Consider the following 22263-nt stretch of genomic DNA (forward strand, 5'->3'; position numbering starts at 1 on the left):
AATTGTTTATTATTTTCAAAGCAATCGATACAAATAATCGTATTATATATATAACAAAATATATATATTTATATTTTGTTTCAATCTTGAAGAAATGTCTTGGTAGTACTTAATAAGAAATTTAAATAATACATTACAATTTTCATAGTAGAATGGACAGTTAAACTATCGACGGTATTTTTATTAAACAGCCTTAAGGGGAATGTTTTTTTTTAATTTCTTCGCTCTCGACAGACGGGGCTCCCGCTAGGAGCGTGCATATTCGCGCCTCGACCTTTTTCATTTTATTTATTAAAACTAATATAAATAAAGTCGACTTCATTTCTTTGATCATTTTATATAATTTGTGTATACCCATACTTATCATACTATGCATACATTTCATTTGTGTTTCATCCATATCTACAGTCAAGACAAAATATTATGTCTTTATACAAGACTTTTTCAGAGATATTTAAAATTTTAATTAATTTAAAAAAAGAAAGTCTAACTCCAATCTTCTTCGTTACCCTTGTGATGGAGAATATTGTATGCCACGTGGGCGAAGCACTAATTACAAACGTTTGGGCCTTAAAGCACTTGCCTTCGGCTTGTGCTTTGAATCTGTTCCTCTGTTGTATAATAGCTTACTTACAGCTTTTGTGACGCAATGATTGCGCACTGGGACGAAAAAGTGTCACTAGAATGAAATTTTAAATCTTAAGTATTATTAAGCTTAACCTACCCTTCACCTTGTTCAAGTTTATGAACAACCTTATTGAAATACAATGTAAGTACAGTGTTATTAAAAAATCTTATTTATTCTTAGAAAGAGGGCTTTTCTTAGGTCAAGGCGAAGTACGAAATGCTAGCTAGCTATTGCATAATCACTAGAAAAGTTGCGTCTATTTTCATAACAGTCGCGACAAGCGGGTAATTAACAATTTGATTATTTTTGTTTAACATCGAAAAAGTTCATAAGAAATAAAAATATACGATACAATTTGTTGATATTTTTACATCCACGTCTTTTTAAGTCGTTGAAGGTTTGAAGATTTTATTTCAAGGCAATTTAATCGGAATGGTTCTTAGCTGTTTGATGAACAATGGTTCAGCTGTTTCGGGGTGAGCGAAAGGCGTCGCCCCGCACGACATACAATCCTTTTCTGTACGTCTGGTGCACTTTATTATACAAATATATATATATTGACTTTATATATATTGTTAGCTTACCTATGGTGACTTTATTGACTTTTAAAAGCAATGACAGGGCGCGACTAGCGCGAGAACGACATAAAGCGCGAGATCTCTATCCGAGAATAGTAGTATCTCGCTCTTTATGTCGCTCTCCGCATCCGGTCGTGCTAGCCGTACTAACAAACTGTCTCAATTAGCAAAATGTAATTGTTCAGGACAACGCAATAGCTTCCTTTAAATACTCTATCGCACGTGATCAGGAGTGTACAGGATTGCTCGCGGGAATTTACCTTTTTTATTTGAATTTTTTTTAAGCTAATGTTCTATCGCGCGTGATTGCTCGTGATTGTTTTTATTACCGTGTAAAAGGCAACTTTTGAACGCACGATTGCGCGCGCGACTGATGAGTGCAATCGCGCACTCTTTCCATTTTCTATTGCTTTATCACGCGCGAAAATGTGTTTGTGTAAAGCCCTCTATTTTCGGGTTAGCGCTTTAGATCTTGAGCTGTAGTTAGTAATGTATTCATAATATAAAATGGTAGAGAGTTCTTTTTTGAAACCTTTTTTTTATGAAGGCGATTTCGCACCTGGCCGCTGATAGCCTTGACTGAGCCGCCGGTCAAAAAGGCGAGCTTAAGGTTCTTAACTCATATAAAAATTTAAGTAGCGGGTCATGACGCTACTGGACATGTACAATTAGTACTCCTTACTTAATTACGACAAAACTATTAGATACAGTAGTAAGAGAGGCGAGAGAGTGAGAGATACTACATTTCATCTTCATCTCTGTCTCATTTTATTATTATTTTCATTAAAAAACTAAAGAACAAAGAAAACGTTATATTCAAATCTCGCTTCAGATATCACTAACACCAAAGTTTGTAGAGTTAGGGTGATAATCCGGCTATACCTATCTAGTTTGCTCTTTCTATCCATTACGGTAAATCCATTGTTAGCCAACAAAATATTACCGGATAAAGTTTTCACGAAAGTTTTTTATTGTAGCTTTGCCTTAGACAACTGAACAGGTGCGAAACTTATGTTCACGTAGTTTCTAATGTTCTTTTTGATGGGAAATTTATTTGTAATAGTACTTTTTGGGAATTAAGCAATTTTTACGGATTTGAATCGGATAATATTAATGACATAAGTGGTTGATGACTATACCATCTCAGTCAGCCGTTGCCATGGAACCAGTAAAAGGCTCGTAGCGTTGATTTGATTAAAAAAAACCAGTAATTTTGATCCGTCCGACCCGTAACAATTGCGAAAGTTTAAGAAATCGATATAATACCTTTCTCAGGTACTCAATTTATGTCTTTGTATATAAAAATATTTATTTGAGGTTTGTCCAGTATGCATTCCATTAATATTTATCTGATTGCTATGAAACTTTTGTGAGTAGTTGTACCACGCCCGCAATAGTATTTAAAGTATCCATTTTAACCGACTTCAAAAAAGTATGAGATTCGTTATTTAACTGTATTTTTAGTGCATATGTTACGCGGCATTTGTGAACCGATTTTGATGATTTTTTTTTGGAAAGAGGGTACCTCAGTATTGGTCCTATTTAAATTTGAAGAAAATCTTCCACCTTTATATATATATATATATTACTTACATATATATATATTACTGTCGCCCTGAGAAGTAAGTCGACAAGCCCCATGTGTCTTTAATTTCACCGGTACCCTTATCCTTCAAAACCCGAACGCCGTAATACTCATATTATAGCTGGGCGGCAGAAATAGGTAAGGTGGCAGTACTTCCCTGGACGAACTCTTTCATAAACATAAACATAATTTAACGTAAAGACTATTATCTAAGTACTTAATATAATCTAACCTAAACAAAATAATTGAGGTCAAAATAAATGTAAATAAAGTATATTTACGATCCGGTAGCAGCTAAAAATCAGATAAATGGAGCTCTGCGAACCTTTACGGGCTCTTCAGCGGTGAGTGGCCCCGTCGCTGATGTGTGGTAATGAATAGCGGATACGGCAAACGAAGCATAGAAGTAGGACGAATATTTTAGAAATGAGAGAGTTGCGCAATATAAAACAACCATTTATTTACAATCACAATGGTGTATAATCATATCATATCGATGGTCTAGCGTACACTTGCACTGAGTGCATAATTTCTAATTTTTTGTTTTATTGGTGCCAAATGTATTAAATGTCACCCTGGATCGTTCCCATACATCAGAACTTCAATATGTTGTCTTTTTCTTGTAAAAACGGCATGTAAAGTAAATTAACCGAGTTCAAAAGAGGACCTCAATAATTGAAGTGTTCTTATTCTTTTAGGGAATTACTTTGTACCTACGTTTTTAAATTAATTGATTTTATTTCCAGAAAAAATCTTTCATTTTAATTGACCGATAATTGTGCAAGCTTAGTGTAAGAGCATTAGGTTAAAAAAAACATAATATATAAATTACTACCTAATAGTTACACTATTTTATGAATGCTATAAATCAATCATACATAGCAAGATGTTTCTGGAATTCGAAGTCAAACTTTCAAATTGCTGTACTGTAAAATTTCCAAAAGTGTAGTTTGTACATGTGTGCGCGAGGCCATCGATGTACACGCATAAAAGTTTACGTTATGATATATTAAAGAGTGAAATCAGTGTTACGATAACTATGTGTTACAGTATGGTGTAAGTCACACAGACAGCATGTGTGTAAAAATTGAGCGTTGTGGTGTTAAAAACGATGTAAGGTTAAGGATAGAAAAAAGGAATGCTTAGATGGTTTAATCATATTGAAAGGGTGGATTATTGTACTCATAATACCGACACAACCTTTTTAGAAAGGTCAACTACGTCATGAGTATCTTAGCCGGATTACCTTGTCTGTGAAAAGGTTCTTCCTAGTACCATAGTATAATTAGACAAGTAGAGCAATTCCGATTGATTGACATGTCATTGGTTATATTTCGCTCGGAGCGTAGGATTGTCACTTTATTATTCCAGTTGTGCCTAATATAATAATAATAATTAATGGTTACTACGTAACAGGTACATCACTCTCATACAAAATCGAAAACACCTACGCTATAATAGCCGACTAATACTACCAGGCGCTCACTGCGCGGAAAAAGGAACAAAGGAAGTTTTTACGCGGAAGCAAAGGGCTTAAGTTTCAAACCATTTTACTTAATTACTAGATCATTAAATGTCTAAATGACAAATGTCCTTTGATGACTCGTTAACATACCTTATGTAGTATTAAATTTTATATTCTTAACTAAAATAATATATTATGAATATACGATAAACCTCAAAACACGTATAATTTAAAAAAAAGTATCGAGCAAAACTCAACGTGATAAGTAAGTGTCTAACTCAATTACTATAAAAATAAATAAATAATAATATAAATAAATAAAATTGTTTATTGAATAACGTATTGTACAAATGAATAACTAAAGACTAATTATGCGAATAAATGTAAAATATAACACATACCTGAACTAGGAGAATCCTGTATTTCAGGTAAAAAAGGTTTAATTAAACCTATGTCCAAATTTGGCATTGATCAACCATAGGCATGAGCAAACATGCGTTCAAAAAGTATGAAATTTTTTCAGAGAGGTGAAAATAGCGTTGTCCACCGTGTACAGTCAATCAAAATCTGTACCCAGTATAAACCAGCAACAACATTGTTTATTAAATTTTTATTGAATTGATATTCAGTTATTTTTTGTGAAATTACTCCACTAGTTTGTTATAATTATTAATACAAATATCGAACACTCAGAATATATACTCAGAAAAAATTCCTTCGATCCGGTCGGATTCGAACCGACGCTATACCAACTAAGCCACGGAACGAACCAACGGACCTCACGAATTTTTCTATGCGCTTGCGTCGTGTCTTTGTACTTGGTCTTTCAACGACTTTTTAGTCGTAGCGCCATCTATGAGAAATCTATGACAGATTTATCACCCAGTTAGTACCTTTACAGCTACCAGTCCTAACATTGTTTATGTTTTTTGTGATACCAAATGACGGGACGTACAAGTGGTGCGCGTGATGGTAAGCGACACGCCTGTACGTGTTGGTGTTTTTCTTACGTTTATTTAATTGTTGCATACAAGACATTACAAGGTTCGTTTATAAACTCCCTAGTGCCGAAAATATATTGTGTTTACTATTTTTTATCAGCTTCTTGCTACTAATACCAAAGTGGGCTGGATATGACACGATGATTTCCTAAATATTTTGATGTTTAGTATCACCCACGTCTGTGCTATTTACAGTACAGAAAATCCCATCAAGAGACGAATCATGAGATGAACGAGTACAACGTAATATTAGAATGCTTTTAAGACTAACGAAATATACCTACGCAAAATGAAATATGTACTAATATATGTATGTGAATCAATTTAATAACCAACGTTACAAAAACCCGTTGATTAAATGTCTTTTCGATCAATTCTTCATTACTCACCATAAAGATCCTTTTCAAATACATTGTGTTTGTGAAAGCTTCGTCCTTCTACCTTTCTAACTGGGACACCGTTGTTTTGAAATGGGACCTTATAATAAAAATGTATTATATTTGATCGTTAACTTCAAATATGTCCAATTGCGAAAAATATTTCTTTATTGTTTTGTAGAACACCCAGATTAGAACCAATTTAGAAAATATTAAGTTTATTGAATATCACGATGTTTTTACTAACCGTGATATTCAATTATTGTGAAATTACTCCTGTAGCGGACTGTATCTATAGGTTCGGGTGGGTGCTATCAAAGACCGAGTAAGACCAGTCCCATGTCTTTCTACATAAGTTTTGTTTGTTGTGCCTCTCCCTATCAACCTCTTAGTTATACGGGAAAGGATCCATGACCATCTAAGTCAGGTCTTAACCACAGATAAGCCCGTTTGCACGGATTTCATCCGGTTATCTGTAAGGCTAGTGCCTTAGGTGAGCTGCTCCGGGTATACGTACGGCACCCTTCCTATTTTCCAGACAGGTACCGGAGCTGTAGGCACGATCATTGCGCGACGAACGGTTGCCACCGCTGGGCCGTATCGACTCTAAGCCGACTACCAACGCGCGGCTACATGCTACCGGGGCATACGAACGTGCTCATCTCTGCAGCTAACTACAAACCCCGGCGAGTCCATACCGAGTTCGGGTCCGTCAGAGACGCCCGTGAAGGCATGTCACTGGGGCGGTGGACTCGGTTCGGACGTCTCGGAACGATTTCCCTTACTATTAGGGCGGTAGGTAGAGGGACAGTGGGCAAGACCAAAATAAATGTACTTGCAGGTTATTAGAAAACAACGCACAGCTCGCAACCAAAACAGAATCAATATTTATAATAACAAGAAAAGGCGCCAAAAACAAGTACATTTAAATTTAGAATTTTAACATAAGATTAAAAAGACTATAATTCGCTTCAACTCCACTAGATTATTTTCTGGCTGAGTGAAGAAAAACTTTCTTAGATTTCGCACAGACGGCTACGGGAAAAAGTCGTTAAAAATTAAACACAAAGATCTGCAACAAGCGCTTAGAAAGATTCGTAAGATCTGCTGATTCGTTCCGTAGTTCAGTTGGAAGAGCGTATGGCACGGTATGCTGAAGGCGCTAGTTCGAATCTAGCCGCATTGAAGCAATTTTTCTTAGTGTTAACAATTCCAACAACAAATTAAAAAAGTTCATTTTCCAAATTGGAACTACCGCTAATTGAACCCAGGATATTTTCATTTAGCACCCACGGCGCAAACCGCTGGGTCATCGAGGTTGTCAAATACCGTACTTCTGCTTAATTTGGCTTAGACAATTCAGGATTCTATCCATTGTGCACTTCAGTTTTTCAGCACACTGTTAGCAAATTTCATCATTTATTACATGGTATTAGATTATTAAATCAAAAATCCAACTAGCGCGGCGATAAATTTGACAATCCCTCTTTTTGTGGTAATTTACCATTTAATTTTAAGACACAATGTGAAAATTATAAAGAAAATACGAATGGACCTTATTGCGATTATTGAGGTTATTTTTAATTATACGTAATACTTAATTATTCGTATAAGTATGTTATTTGTAAAACACTAACAACCTCGCAGGACTATATTACTTACTATCATCATAAACAAGAACTTTTGTTCCATGACTTTGTACAAAAAAACACAATAAAAAAAAACTTTCCAGTTTTAGTTGTACTATCTGACACTTTTTAAATCTATATTCGCTAGTGAGTAGTAACTCGCACTTGCTTGCATTCATAAAAATAATTTTGGTGGTGGTTTCTTTTGCCCTGAAACCTGATTATTTATAAAAGTAATGGAACAAAAGTTTTTGTTTATGATGTCCATAATATAGTCCTGGGTGGTTGTTAGTATTTTACAAATAACCATGTTGGTTTAATCAGGTAATTTTTTTCTAATGTTAAAATCGTGTTTTCTTAATATCACAATTTTGAAGTTACGACTTCTTCCTAACCAATAACTTCGTGCGTAATAGTAAAAAACTACGTATGTAGCGAATGCATAGATGTACATCAAATGCCGGTTCCACTAAACATTGTTTGCAACAAATCATGAAAATTAACATCAAGACCGTTATTAAAACTCCCAAATCCGGAATTTCTAAACTTTTAAACATATAAATCACTCAACCCTTAAAATAATCCAGGGAGTATCTTGCTACGATATTCCTTCCTCACTGGTGATGAGGGTTGCCAGTTTGGAATTTAAAAAATCAGGACAACTTAAACGTACGACCTGTAACGTGTATTTTTTTAATATTAACTTTTTCAAAAATTGTAAGTTTTTAATTACAGTCTTTCTGGTTTTCGGAATAATAAATAATTTGATTCCTGTTTGAGTGACTATTAAATTCTTAGTTAATTTAAACCATTGACAATTAAACTATTCGTAGCTTGTAGTTTGTCTGTGGTTGTCTCTTTACCTCAAGTGTGATTCTCATAACTGCGGTTAGCCGTAGATGTTCTTAGAAAAATGCTTACTAATCACTGGCTGACAACAATTCTGACACTGTAGGTCAGTATTAGTTCTTAAGTGGATTAAGGAAAAACAATATTAATAAGCACAGAGCTAGTACTCTGAATCATCATCATCATCATCATGTAGTGCCTCTCCACTACTGGAGGCTGGCCGTCAGCTTGAAGAACTCTTCCCTGTTCTGAGCCAAGCGAAACAGATATTCTACGCTGACAATATTCGTCCATTACCGGATGTTGCGCAACCACGACTTCTTCCTTCTTCCAGTACGTCGTTTACCCTCGATCTTGCCAATCATTATAAGTTGGAGAAGTCGGTACTTTTCATGCCGTAGAACGTGTCCAAGATACGCAACTTTCCTTTTCTTGACGGTCTGCAAGAGTTCTCGGTCCCTCCCAACGCGCTGAAGAACTGTCACATTGGGAACTTTCTGGGTCCAGCTAATGCGTAGCATTCTACGGTAGCACCACATCTCGAAAGCCTCAATACGCCTCTGGGTGTCGGCTTTTAGAGTCTAAGCCTCGCTACCCTACACTACAGGCCAGACGTAGCAGTGGAGCAACCTCACTCGGAGCTTTATTGATAATTTGCGGCTGCATATGAATGAATGATGAATGAATGAATGAAAACCTTCTCCATCCTCTTCAATGTAGCTCGAGCAATTTCTATTCGAGTTCGAATCTCCTATTCGCACTCCCATTTTTTCATTCACCCAAGCTACAAGGTATTTGTACATCCGCACTCGCTCAAGATTTAAGCCCGCAACATGCATTCCGGGATTCAGGTCTCTGTCGTTAATTACGACTAAGAATTTTGTTTTGGACACATTCATATTCAGCCCCGCTCTCACACTGCACTCATTGGCTCTATACAATATTTCCTGCAGGTCTCGCTCTGTTGAGGTTATTAGTACAGTGTCGTCGGCGTACCTTAAATTATTGATTACCTCTCCATTTACTTTGACCCCGACTTCCAGTCCTTCGAGTGTCACCGATATTATTGCCTCTGAATATAAGTTGAAAAGCAAGGGTGACAAAATACATCCCTGCCTGACTCCACGACATATCTCTATTTCGTCGGTTTCCAATTGATCCACTCTTACAGTTTCTCCTGGTTCCTGTACAAATATTTAATGATCCTTATGTCTTTACCGTATAACCGCTCACGCGATTCATGCGTCTCTGAAAGCATACCACACCTAGAGGTGCCGGTGATGATTTTATACCGATTTATCGGATATCGAAGTTATAACATGTAAAAGAACTAATACTAATTGCTATTTCGGTAACTACTCTAGCAAACCATAAAGTTTTAAATGCCTGAGTCTGTCATTTAAAAAAAATAAACAACTTCAAAAATACGTCACGACAATCGTGTGTTATTGTTTGGGCTGGTGATGTCGGTGTTTATTTATTGAAAACATACCGTAAGTTACGTTTTTTAAGTTTACCCTGAATATAAATGTTTATAAACTGTACTTTAAGGAGTAATTTCATGGTAAACATTAGAAATACTCAAACGGAATATTATCATATTTACCCAAGTACACCAAAAATTTCATTAGTGCTTTTTAAGTGCAGGATTTGCGGTGTATTACTGCATTTTATTTGAGATGTCCTTGTTGTAGTACGGAGGGTATTTATTTAGCAATGCAGAATAATAATTTTTATTTTTAAAAACTTGTATTTAAACTGAATCCTTTTCTAATTTGCGAAACCAAATAGCCGCCATTTTGCGGTAGGATGAGCGCATCGCGTGAGCGGCTAAACTCACGTCCATCAAGCGTTCCAAAAAGATATCATGCCTTACGCGATCAAACGCTTTGTCATAGTCTATAAAACACATGATAACATCGTTCTGCATGTCTCTGCATTTCTGCACCAAAACGTTGAGAGCAAACAATGCTTCTCGAGTACCCATACCCGATCGAAAACCAAACTGACTATCCTCGAGTTGCTCATCACATTTAGGTCGTATTCTGTTATGATGATGTACAGGAATACTTTAAGCACGTGGCTCATTAAGCTGATCATACGATACTCAGAGCACTTCTTAGCTTTAACTTATTTTGGCAGAGTAACGAATGCAGATGTGAGCCAGTCTTTAGGCATAGTTCCTGAGTCGTAGATTTTATTGAAGTTAGTAGTAGTAAGTTGTTAGTTGAAGTTGGTCAAGGCGTCCACATATTTATCCTCCAACAGCTTGAGTATCTCTACAGGTACATCATCAAGCCCTCGTGCTTTTCCAATTCTAGCTGCTTTTAGTGCTTGCTTAACCTCAGATGTTAATATTGGTGGCCCCGTATTATCGGTAACGACATCAGTAGTCGACCTAGAGGTGTCAGCAAACATTTTGACTACGTAGTCTCTCCACATTCTTTTCTTAGATGCAGAATCCAAAAGAAAATTGCCATGATCGTCGCACAAGCTATGGCCATATCCTTTGTTGTATTGTTCATTTCAAGCTGACTACTAGGACTCTGAAGTAGTACTCTGAAAAAACATTACAATCAGCCAACTGCACCTTCAACATTGGTCCTTCACAAGCACTAAACATACACGTCCAACAAATCGTCATTTGTAGGTCCAGTATGCTCAAAAGCCTTGTAACGCTTTGCGCGTCCAGTATATTACGAGTAGGTATACCCATTACGCCTTTGTGGTGCCACTGCGGCTGCCACGTTTCTGTAATTTTTGTTGAGGCACGCACAAACGGCTTCGCTGCGGTGCGGCTTAACAGCAGTACGTACTAACAGTATCTTGAAGATGATAGTAAAGAATTTAGATTATCCTTTGATGCGGTAGCTTACTCAACGCACTCACTCAACAAACCAATGTTAATTATTATAAAATACTAACATAAGCTAAGGTTACCATAATTATGGACTTATTATGTTGTCTGAATATACGATTATATAAATAAATAAAAATAAGCAGGAAAAGATTTAGTGGAGACCGGCTTTGGTGATCGATACGTACTAAATATTTTCGTAGTTCAAAGAAATAGTAGCAGAGCTGCAGAGTGAAGTTACTACAGGAGTTGTCAGCCTAGTTAGACACATTTCAGATGACTCAAACATCGAATTGGGTTTTCGAATAAATACCAACCCAAACAATTCCTAATTTTGTAATGTTTCAAAAAATTATCTAAGCCACAGAAACCTAAATAAATCATTTACATTTCTGTGATCTAATCGTAATTTAGAGGTGGATTACAAGGTAAGGCAAGCAATCGATAACTTTATTAAAGGCTACTTCTTAAAAATCATCTTTATTGCCACCCTACAGGTAATATTTTAAAATTTCAGACAAAGCTCTCAGATTTACGGTGGGTTTGTGTAAATTGGAAAGTTTGAGAAGACATATTGCGTCCACAGTCAAATTAATGCCACCCCGGTCCGATACTTCAGAGAAAAAAAAACCTTACTGATAATATTCTGAATGACAAAATGGACCGTTATTGTGTGACGGCTTTCGAAAACGGACAGTTTGGTTGAAATGATAAATATTTCACTAAAAATATTCTTTTACCTCCTTAGACAAGAAAATAAAGAGGATTTTGATGATGATGAATTTGATGTCTAAGTGAATTAAATATAAAATCCTTAGTAATTCAATATTTGTCACTTATTTAATTAAAAAGTGCCTTTTACAATGCTTAGTTTTATTTGTGTGAAAGTGAGAAGAAAAAGATGTAAATATAAACAGTGCTTTTTGTATCTATTTTTATTTTTTTATTTAATGCAAGACTTTTAAATCTGTAACTATAGATTTCCTAATTTTTCTATCGGTGGTCGATTTTGCACTTTGTTTCTCTGGAAATTAACATACTGTAGTATTATTATTAAACTAACAAATGTTTATTGGAACCTGAAACGGTTAGCTTGGGTATTTACATATGACTAAGAAAGTCAAAATTCAACTTCAATTCAACAACTTGTCAGTAAATGTTATGTGTGAGCAGGAGGCCGTTTTTTATGCCATACAGACAAAGTCACAGTAGACAAATGTCGAAAATACATTATTGATGAAGAGCCATATATTCCTGGTAACACATTAGCGATACAGCTCTTATAAATATCAACTCCCGTTTGCACTGAAATATAGACAGGCCAACTACTGACCTGTGTGTACGTCTCCGTATATTCCAAAAATATTCTGTATTTATTGTAATAAAGATAATATCTCTAACAATGCCGTGCTGTTCTGATTGAAAACAATTTTTGGTATTCTCAGAATCTTCCCGTAGACATAATGTCGATGTCGCAGCCGCATTGTACAAAGCGCCGTATTACGTTGCAGTTAGCCGGTTTGCGAAACTTCGCTGTTTTCTAATAATTGCAGCCGGATTGTGATCATGTGATGATCATTTTTGTTGTTATGATAATGCAGCGCTATTGATAGCTATATTTGGAACTAAGTATCTCAAAGTACCGTAACGCCACGCTTTTAAACGTAGCGTACCGAACACGAGGTAGCCGTATTAGAAAACAGTGTCAATTTGCAAACCGGCTAGCCGTAATGTAATACGGCGCTTTATACAATACGGCCACGACATCGGTATTCGATATGCAATAAGTGGCGGTAAACCCTGTGGACCGGGATGTGAACAAATCGTTGACATAAATTAATTATAAAGTGCTTATTAATAAAAATAGAGGCTAACTAGAGCTTTAGAAAAAATTTTCGAGAAAGAAGTTTCACTTTTGCCAAATATAAATTTTGACATAGGTTACATTGATAGATTGACATAACACAATTGTATTAGTTTTTCCATTGATCTACCAAAGTTTTTCAATAAAAGAAAAACAAACGTGATGGGTTTTGATTTCAGTGGCTTTTTTCATAATATTTGTTTTTAATTTAATCGATAAAAACGGAACTAATATTGATAGTTGAAAGTTTTTAAAATCTATGTGAACATAGATTTCAAATAGCCTAGAATAAGAATTATTTTGTACAATAAAATCTTTAGTGACATTTTGCACATTAAAGATGATTATTTCCAAATCAATAAAATATAGCAGCGATCGGTTTTGGGTTTATTGGAAGTTCCTTCATTTTTCAATTATTTACTCACCATTAATAATTTAGGCAAATTAATTTAGGCAAACTAATTTCTTTTTCACAATTCAGGTTTTTTGTTATCCAAGGAGCATACTTACTTTCCTAGGACATACTTCCATTAAACTTCAGGATATAGAATCTGCTGGATGGTGTCAATGAAGCCCTGTGTTCAAATTTCGGCAGTCCCGGCAAGTATTAGCAAGTCTATTGCAGCTGTAGACAATGACTAGAATTATGTTTCTGTTCCTCCTCAAACTAGTTTCAAATAACCAACCGATACATTACTTTTGACACTCAAAATTAACGAGTCGCAATACATGGCATTTCCATCCAAAGTTCCTAAGATACAGTAAACTTGTCCTTCAAGATATAGTTCACACACGATGAACTTTTCATAAAGAGCCAAGTCGCAAATCCACTTTGATGAAGCGTTTCACATTTTCTGGGACAAAAAGTGGGCTTTTTCTGAGCACATTTTCGCGCAGGATATTTTTTTTGCAGAGATTTTCGAGGAACCCCTTATTAGGGCAGTGGATTCATGTATGTTTGGTGCATCCTATATCGTGACATAATTTGCATTCGTACACAGAACTTACAGAATCTTGACAGTTTGTCAAAGATCGACAGTAGCTGTGTATTGAATGTTTTGCAAGTCTTTGTTGCTCCAGTTGTTTGGATGGCATTATTAATAACACTGCATTGCAAGGTAGGAAAATGTTTGAACCCTAGCTTATGACTGTACTCATGGAAATAAAAGTTTAGATTTTTATTTAGGTATTATTTTGCCTCTGTTATATTATAAGACGAAGATCCGATACAAGAACTAAAATATTCACCGCTGGCACAATGAAATTTGGTATTGTTCTAAATTTGTTAACATTAATTCTTAAAACTTCTTTTTTTTTCTTAAACTCAAACTACACTTACTGAGAATTAAATTCACTGATCATTGAACTATAACTGTAATAAATAGCCTTATGTTTTATAACTTCTCAAGTAACTTATTTTACAACAAACAAGTGTACATACGAACGTAATATTTACAACAAATAATATCGCTGAAAACAATGGCCACAGAGGTAAGTAGTAGACAATAGTTAATCAAGACAATAATAGTAAATAAAAGCTCTTGATAGACACAGGAAAATTAAATGAAGACTTTTATTTGTCGATATTTTTACTACTTTGATTTGTCGAAAACAGAAGTCACATTGACTTCTCTGGTGAAGAAGTATTTTAATATCATATGAAAACTAGAACATTGAATAATCCCTCTTAATCTTTATTGGGTCACGTTAAAGGCGGGGATCAATGTCGCCCTGCTCAATTATAGTCGGAAATGTTGAAGGAAAAAGCCTTTTGCCATCGGACCAACTTAAAGGATCCAGATTGTCCGAATGTTATAACAATGTAGTGCAGTAGGCCATTGACCAAAGCCGATAAAGGGGGTTTGTTTCGCTTTTGTGAAAATGCATTTAGATAGGTGACTAGAAGGGCGACTTAGATAGTCCAGTATAATATTGTATTGCATGTACCACGACGGTAGCGATAAAAGAGGACGATCCTTTGAGAAACTAAGCAACTGATCTTGCATCGATAACCTCGACAATTTATCAAATAAACCCACAAATTTCACTCAAACTCACGAGAGATATAAATGTGGGCCAAACAAATATTTCTCCCGGCCCGGGTATCGAATCTGGGACCTCTGCGTGGCAGTCCGGCATGATAACCGTTCGGCCATGGAGGCAGTCAATAAAATAAATTAAAATAATTGTTGTCGATCGGTTTCTGTTGAACAAGTATGTCAGCACGGGCCGAATCAAGCCACGACAACGCGCCCACGAAACACGGTTCCATGTATCCATGGTCCCATGATATTCTCCCATGGTCCCAGCTCAGTCAATCTAACGTATGACAATTTGAACGTATTATATATTTTCGTAGCAGTGGAGCTCCTTGTGAAAGGGTTCGTCCAGGGAAGTACTGCCATCTGTCCTGTTTCTGCCGTAAAGCAGTAATATGAGCCGAGGGAGCAGAGGAAAAATTCCTAATCTTCGATTTGATTTTAGAGGGGTATATCCACTTTAAAGTTAAATATAAAATATTGTATGAATAACTACACAATATATTCAAGCATAGACATTAATCAGAAACATAAAACAATAAAGTTTCCTCGATAGATAAAAATCACGAAATGACCTCTAATTTTCACATTTTTTCGATTTATCCTCGAAATGCTACAGGTTATTAGGACAAAAATTAGATAATTAATTATATTTATGCATGATCGACAACTGTCACTACAGATTTTTTTAATCCCTGTAGTTTTAGAGTTATTCCGCTAAAACGAATTTGGTACTTTTAATGCGCAAAATTTAACATCTCCTGTCGCATGAGCGCTCTTAAAGGGAAAGGGTGCTGGTGGAATTACAGGCACATGGGACTTTTCAACTTATGCCTCAGGGTGACGGGCGCAGTGGTAGTGCCCCTCAGATCTTTGCGATTTTATTATGGATATTATTATTATGGCATACAAAATATTTCAGTAAATGTACCGTGATGTCATGATACTGCAGTCTCCTTAAACTTTTCTCTGAACCTAAACGGTACACAGTAAGAATCATATGTCAACAGGGTAAAGCTTAAATTATATTATTATTAACAATGCAGAATCTGTTAGATCTTTTTAAATTAGAAACTATGACCAATCAATATCATTTTATAGTGGTAAACATAATTTATGATTGTGTGAGTTTTATCGACAGTAGTTCTGAAAGTAATCGAAACATAAGGCTCTTCCGTGAACAATTTCATAAAAATTAATGAATGAATATCGTGCTGAAAAATATCGTAATATTCAATAAAATTAAAAATCTCTAGAGTTTCTTGCTCGTTCTTCTCATCTGCCTTACGAATGAGTAGTAGAGTTTAATCAATGTGAAGATTTCAAGTGTACTTTGCTTACCTTTAAAAAATATATTTAAGTTTGAGTTTCCATTCCACAATGGACCGATAACCCAAGAGGATTACTAGTCTCTATACTACAGATTGTAGCTTCGAAAAAGATCAAAATTTCCGTCTTAAATATAGATGGCGCTATCAGTAGCCTGGAAGCATAGTTTATATAATGTAAATGGCTCTTTAATATTTAATATAATGTTAGTATTAAAATACTTTTATGTTATTTTATTTTATTTTATTTTAAAGGTACACAAACAGAATACTTTACTAGCGTAGACCACATTCCAAAACCAGTGTACACAGCATGATAAAATTTGTCTTAGTCAAAAGGAAGGAAACAAAAATTAAAAAAAAATAAATAAAAAATACAAAGTTATTTGTTTAGATAGTTAAAAATAATGTAATATTGATCATGAGCTAAAATTATTTTCTGAACATATGCGTGTCAATAGATGGCATAGTGTGTAACAAAATAATTGATAAATTAATGCTTCCTTCATATGGATAGATGGCGCTAATCCTAAACAAAATAAAAGAGTTGTTTAGTTAGTTAATTAGGCAGCTAGTTGATTTGTTTGTTATCACTAGAAATTAGTATCGCTTTGATAAATTGCGGCTTGTCAACGCAAAACAAAGTAGTTACAAAATAGCTATTTGGTATTCGTCGCGACATCTGGCGTACAAATAGGTACTATACACCCGACTACGCTGTCTTGTATCGCGATGAGCAGTCCTTTGAGTTAGTGGTCCGTGACTCTACTTAATATTGTTTATTGTCTAAGTAGTATAATTAAAATACCGACTGATTTAATTAGCGTTATAAATATAACTTTGGTTGCAGTCTTATCTTGACTTTTATTAGATATTCTGTGTGGAAAAGAACACGGGACTAACTTCCATTGTTCTCCTAAGAGGATTTTGTCACAAGAGTTCTAATGAACAAGTTTGTTCCTCAACTTAGCCGAACGACTCGTTTCTCCAGAACACACCTCAGAAAAGACAGCTCAAGTAAGTCTGCGTTTGTCCTACTTTAAACTTATGTAGAAGACTTCGTAAAGGAGACTTGAAATAAGTCTATAATATAATAATTTACTTTTCTCCAGGAGTCGGATTTAGTATACTATTAGGAAGTTTCAGAAATAAAATTCCAACTCCTTGTGTTCTTCGTTTATTGATATGAAGACTTATTACAATTATACACTTTGCATGATAAAATAGCACGGTAAAGCAAGATGAGAGGCACTGTCCTCTGAGACTCCAACAAACAGAATGTCGAGCAATCGAGTATCACAAATTAAGAAACGTTAGCAGTATGGTGGGAGCTTTTTGGTAGGGCTGCATTTTTGGCGCCACCAATATAGTGTATTGTGGCGCCATCAACTAAAGCTACTGGCGCTACCAACCTAACAATGTAGCAACGGAAACAATACTCATGACCAAATATACTCTTTAATATAAATAGTGCTCTAATATTACAAAAATATAATTACAATAGGACAAAATTATTTATATGTCTAATATGTCGCTTACAGCTCGGCCATCCTGTTTGATGCGAGTCCCTTCGCTTATGCAACAAAACATTTACATCTAGATACATAACCAAGTAAATATGTTAGAGAATGTAAACTTTATTCTAGGGTATGAACTAAATACATTTTCAATGAAAGGAATAATTTGTATTATTAATTACATTAAACAATTTAAATTAGTAAATACATAATACGGTCGCTTGAACTTACATTTAAAAATCAAGATTTTTAGACGATTCTTACAACAAATTCTTATTATATAACAAGTGTTCGAGAGATTGTCGATACAGGTATACTATTAACATAATAATTCAAAGGTAACAATTATAATGAAAACACAAATTACATTTTTTTTTAAATACATATTGGATTACTTATATAAATCATCTAATCACGTTCGCTGTCACCACTTTCTGTGTCACTAAATGTTAAGTCCCTATTAAAACTCATCCAAGGCTGTAGTTTATCTATCGCTACTATATTTTCATAGCGTCGACCATGTCTACGTGTCAGAGGGGTATTTTCTATCAAAAACCTGTCATTAGGGAGCACTTTCACTATACGATATGATATTTAATTACAAGCTTCTGGGATTTACCGTCATGAGGAACTTGCCTTTCTATACGTACCAAGTCACCCTCGCTATACTGTTTAGCGGGTTTTCTACTTTTATTGAACCTTTCAGCATCTTTAACTGCTTTTATACTAGTGATGGATTTCGTATTTTTGACTGGGGTTATGTTAACGAATTTAGAAAAAACCATCGACCATTACTAAAAGATAACAATTTCCTTTTTTTTCTTTTTACAAATGGACCGAGATGATCAGCGTGAAGTGTATGGAAAGGTATGCTGACTTTGTCTATGGGGTGGAGCTCATCCTCTCGCTTACCTCCAGGTGCTTTGTGATGCGCACGCTCTAAGCAAGACGAAACATACTTTTTTGTGAAGCGCCTCATTTTGGCAAACCAATAATGTTTCCGAATGCGTTGAAGAGTTTTTTCAAACCCGCAATGACCCACGTCATTGTGGTTCTTTTTTTCAATTTGCCAACGGACGCCCTTAGGTACAAGCCATTTAAGTTCCTCGCCGATAATTCGATATACACGACCGTTTTTAAGCTTATAATTTTTGCATAGTTCGGCTACTTGTTCGGATTCAGGATAACTTAGAGTTTCTTTAATAGACTTTACTTCATCATCTGCACATTGAACGGTGGTTATCCAATTCTGTTCGGGTTCTTGTAAGGCAAGTACATCTAGAACGTGAGATTCTAATTCCCCACAGTCGACAGGGTTGCGGCTCAATGCATCGACATGTGTCATTCGGGGCCCAGGCCTATACTCAATACAGCAATCGTATTCCTGTAATTGGACCCACCATCGTGCAATTCGCGGAATTACGTCGCGTTTCGTTAGAGTAAATCTAAGAGCATTACAGCCAGTGAGGATCTTAAACGGTACGCCAATTAAATATACTCTAAATCTATTTAATGACGCTACAACGGCTAATGTTTCGAGCTCATACGAGTGGAGTTTACGTTCATCGTGTGTGGTTTTTAGACTGAAATGTGAAACTGGTTGAAAAACTCCACTAGCATTACATTGAAGTAAGATACCGGCTACACCCTCCTTGCTGGCGTCAGTATGAAGTTGAGTTTCTGCAGTAGGATCATATAGCGCAAGTAAAGGACGTTGAGTTAGTAGCGTCTTTAAATCAGTAAAGGCCTTGTTTTGAATATCTCCCCATGTCCAAGGAATGTTCTTTTTTTTAGGAGATCGGTAAGAGGGGATGCCAATATGGCGTAACCTTTAATAAAATGGCGGAAAAACCCCGACAAGCCTAAAAACTGTCTTAGTTCATGTTGATTATTGGGTTTGGGAAATTTTGATACTGCGTCTATTTTCCTAGATCCAGGACGAATGCCTTCAGCACTAACTTCGGATCCGAGAAAATCTTTATTGATAGCAATAGTTCGAGGTGACACATTGAAAACCAACAGTGTACTAGAACCTTGTTTAAGCTCGTATTGACCCGGAAGGATGTAATATTCTTTACCTTCAGGTCCTCGCAAAGAACCATCTACAAGAACGGAACCGGTCAATTGTGAATGAGAAACAACGGCCACGGGTCTTACTGAATTATTAGGAATGTCAATTTGTTTATTGACTGTTAAATGAATTTTGTCTGGGATAATTCTATTAAATATGAGTTCGGTCGGAGTCTTCGTTATAGTAATATCTGGCTTTTCAGTAAAGGAGTGTCCCAGTAAAACTGGTTGATGAATAACAAAATCTTCGACAATATACATGTTCACAGTTTCTTTAATATTCTGTACTTCAACTAAACACACCGACATCCCTACCGGTGCTATCAAATTGGCCCCAATTCCCCTTAGCACAGGTAGATCCTTAGGGACAGTGACTTCAAGGTCAAGTTCTTTTGATGTGCTTTGTTTGATTAGTGAGCATTGACTGCCTAGATCAACGTGACATTTAACAGGTGTATCATTAATCTTGACGTCAATTATATACTTATCATTTGCGTCATCAACGCTTAATTTTGCGACTTGTTCCTCATTCCTATCCTTGATCCGCTCCTGACTCCTTAGACTTATTCTTGAAGCAATGAACAGCAAGATGCCCTAATTTTTCACAAAATGTACATTTTTCTGGAGGTTTGTTGCATTTAGAGCTACGATGCCCGAGTTCACTACAATTGTAACACGTAATGCCGTTTTCTTTTGATGTACCTGGCTTAAATGTTGTAAATGTTTTGCGATCAATACGAATTCGTGAAGAATCTCGAGGGTCTCTATCCCTATTCTGTCCTACTTTTACAGATCTAAAATATTTAAGGACCTGTTCAGGCTCAGTGAATTGAGCAGCCTGAGCACCTACTTTTACAGCACGGTCTTCTAAGCCATATAAGATACAGTCCACCGCTTTTTTCTTATAAATTTTACATCTATTTAGCAGGTTAACCTTCGCATAGTAATAGTGCTCCAATGATTCGCCATACTTAACTCTCTTAGTTAACATTTCGGTCAAGAGCTCAGCATAATCCTCGCGACAGGGAAAGGATTCAATTATTTTCTTTTTCCATTCTGGCCAAGTGAATAGTAATGTTGGTAAACCTTGGTACCAAGATTTAGCAACCCCCGTTAATTTTGGCAACGCGTAATGTATAGTTTCTTTATCATCCCACCCGTAAATTTCTGCACATTCTTCAACCTTGGTTATCCACGTTAATGCAGTTTGCTCTTTACACATTGGATCAAATTCAGGTATAACATTTGTATTAAATGTCAACTTGGGTTTATCTGAACTCTTGACTTGATTTAAAATAGATAACACCTTATCCAAAATATCATTATCTTTAGATTTAGACGGTCTCGATCGTTTAGTAGCAGAATAGTATCGCTCACCAGAGTCCTCAGAAGAAGTACTACGACGCCTTCTACACCACCTCTCTGAAGAACCGCCTCTGTTGCGGCGCCTTCCTCGTGGTACGTTTACGTTTGGCTCCTTATAATGCTGCGATAAATCAAGTGCATTTTGACCCTGACCCTGGCTGGGTACTCCTGGATCATGAATGCTATTATCTAGACCCCGGCCCTCTGACCTGGGCACTCCTGGGTTACAGATTCGACTTGAACCCCGACCCTCGTACCTGGGTGCTCCTGGGTTACATATTCGACTTGAACCCCGACCCTCGTACCTGGGTGCTCCTGGGTCATGAAGATCTCTATTAGATTCTCCATTGTCATTCGGTTCAGACCTTTGAGAACTCATGTTGGGATCTCTCTCCATAGCTGAAACTGATTGATTTGGTTAGTAACAAGTCTAATAAGATGATAATGTACCTACATATTATGTTTCTGCATTGTAGTTTGATACGACATAATATTTAAACTATTGAACAAAGAATACAATAAAAATAACGGCACAAATTATCCAGAATTCTTAAATGAGCACTCAAATCTATATTATAATTATGCCATAATGTTAAAACTTCATATTGGAGGATAAGATAGATAAGCATTAATACTTTAAATGTATCTAAAATTTGTTGGTAGGTATGCAATAGTAAATCACAATCCATAATTAATTCGAACCACCTCCAGATTGTAGCCCTGGCAAGGAGCATGAATAGAAATGACAGATATACGACTGAATACACCATTACATTCCTTATTAAGTAATATGTGTAATTAAGACCGTTGTAGGTTTGTAATAACCAAGTCACAATCCGCAATTAATTTCATCCACCCCCAGAGAGTAGCCCTGGCAAGGAGTATGAACAGGAATAGCAGATCGAAACTTTTATGTCATTACACAACAAAAAAAAAATTATTTGAGGTAGTAAATTTAAAATGTGTTTAAAATATTCCTTTTTTTTTAAATATACGATATTAATTAAACAAAGACTTACGTTTGTAGGCGTGGTGAAAGTCCTATGTAGACTTCCTCTATCCGACTTCTGAAACTATTAGGAAGTTTCAGAAATAAAATTCCAACTCCTTGT

The 22263-nt window shown here is 35.8% G+C and overlaps 1 pseudogene; it reads right to left on the bottom strand.

Moving 5' to 3' along the window:
• Positions 1 to 8317: 8317 nt before the first annotated feature.
• Positions 8318 to 21008, bottom strand: LOC113239345 (annotated as a pseudogene).
• Positions 21009 to 22263: the final 1255 nt, after the last annotated feature.

This window comes from Hyposmocoma kahamanoa, unplaced genomic scaffold (assembly GCF_003589595.1).
Source record: "Hyposmocoma kahamanoa isolate Upper Pololo Valley unplaced genomic scaffold, ASM358959v1 114, whole genome shotgun sequence".
NCBI lineage: Eukaryota > Metazoa > Arthropoda > Insecta > Lepidoptera > Cosmopterigidae > Hyposmocoma > Hyposmocoma kahamanoa.